This window comes from Galeopterus variegatus, unplaced genomic scaffold (assembly GCF_000696425.1).
Source record: "Galeopterus variegatus unplaced genomic scaffold, G_variegatus-3.0.2 Scaffold17963, whole genome shotgun sequence".
Taxonomy (NCBI): Eukaryota; Metazoa; Chordata; class Mammalia; order Dermoptera; family Cynocephalidae; genus Galeopterus; species Galeopterus variegatus.
Window position 1 is genome coordinate 13,846 of NW_007744074.1, and position 1,998 is coordinate 15,843.

At 32.7% G+C, this 1,998-nt stretch overlaps 1 pseudogene; it reads right to left on the reverse strand.

Annotated features, from left to right (window-relative positions):
* Positions 1-923: 923 nt before the first annotated feature.
* LOC103582805 lies at positions 924-1,481 on the reverse strand (annotated as a pseudogene).
* Between the last annotated feature and the right edge of the window lie 517 nt (positions 1,482-1,998).

Sequence of the window (1,998 nt, forward strand, 5' to 3'; positions counted from 1 at the left end):
TAAAAAATAAATGGTAATTTATAGTGTTGTCTAAAATGCAGTGAAATGGGAACCTAATTGCATTCCTGGTAGATGGTATAAATTGGTGGGATAGTTGAAAAATCATTTGGTAATAGATTAAGGAAACTCCTAAAGGTTCACACTGTTTGACCAGTAATAATAAATCTATTAGAAAGAAACAATTTGCATATAATATCCATTGTAAAGTCACTTGTAATAGTGAAAAATTCAAAACATCTAAATGGTAACCATTTCATTAGTATAATGAGTGAATCATCCAGATGATGGTGTGTTGTGCAATCACTAAAAATAGTGTTTACTTAGAATATTTTATGTAATGATAAAATAGACACAAAATATTGCATGAAAAAATACAAAGTTTTATATACAGAATAATCCTAGTTTCCAATTAAGTACTTGCGTATGAAGGTAAAAAAAAAGGTAGTACAGAAATACATTAAAAAAATGTTATTACTAATTTTCTCTAAGTAATAAAAATTATAGGTTATTTTTTTTCTTTATATTTTCCTCTATTTCAAATTCTCTACAAGGACTATTACTCCTATAATCAGAAAACAAAAACTTTTATTGAGTAAATAAAATGACATGCTCTTCATGTATTTTGTTTTATAAGTTGACTAACTCCATAAGAATAATTGAGGATCCAACTAATGTTTTCTGCATTTTAGAATTGTACAGCAAAGAACTTCACATGGATGAGTAGAGGAAGTGCTGCTCCATTCTTGTGATAATGACATCAACGGTTATAAATAATAATAATTTGCTGACAATCTTGCATGCATCTCAAATCGTTTAGAATTATGCTTATGCATCTCAAATCGTTTAGAATGATGCTCACATCTTGTGGTAATGCATTCTTTTTTTTTCCTCTCTCTCTTATTTGCGTTTATTTTATGCTGAATTTATTCTTGTGCCATAAGTTTTTGTTTCTTCAGTCTCTTCTGGGATACCTTTTTCTTCTGTACAACCTCCTCTTCTGGTTTAGGAACAATTTGTTCCTTTTCAGTAATGATCAACTTGATGTAGCAGGGGGAGCTCATGTAAGGATTAATCCCACCATGAGTTCTGTAAGTGCAGCGGTGCATCTCGGGTGCTTCGTTCACCTGGATATGCTCAATGACAAGAGAATCTATATCTAAACCCTTGAGTTCAGCATTGCTCTCTGCATTTTTAAGTACGTGCAGCAAAAATTCAGCATCGTTTTTAGGCCACTGACCCTTTGTCCAGCCCCACTCACTGTTTGGCCTGGACACACCTAACAACTCCACCATTGTAATGCCAGAAGGGTACACATTGCTTCTGTAATGTGACATCTTTCAGATACTTGGTGGCCTTTGGATATGCATACCCTTGATGACCTGGGCAGTTTCATGGGTGTTCTTAAAGTGAACATGGAGATTTGAACCTCTTGATTTGCATGATTTTGTGGGGTTTTCTAGGCCAAGTGAATAGTGAAACATTTTCACAGATCAGCTTATGTTGCTTAGGAGAAGAGGAATGTGGTAATGTATTCTTAAAGTCACTTTCCTCTATGGAAAGCAATATCTCTTTGGTGTCAACTTTTATTCTTTTGAATATCAAATGTTTCCATGATCTTCTATGATGTTTATATTTATTAAAATTTCAGGACATATCTTTAAAACTTTTTTTATTGACCCTTCAAATATGTCCTTACAGACAAAGAGTTTTAACCTACTGGGGAGTGTATTTTTTTAATCCCTCTTCATTTATTTTTGTTACTTTGAGAATCATTTATTAGCTGATCTGATATTTATTGAGTGACTGCTCTATGCTACCTACTTTCTTCAGAAAATCAGTTGGTTCTCCTAGACATCTTCATATTGATAGTTATCTGGATATTCATTGATCACAGCTACACTCAAAGTTTCAGGAACAGAGGAGAAACATTTTAGAGAGATATAGAAAGATTTCTTCTTTTTTGTTTTTCTGAAATCATTGCTGACTTTTAAATCTCAG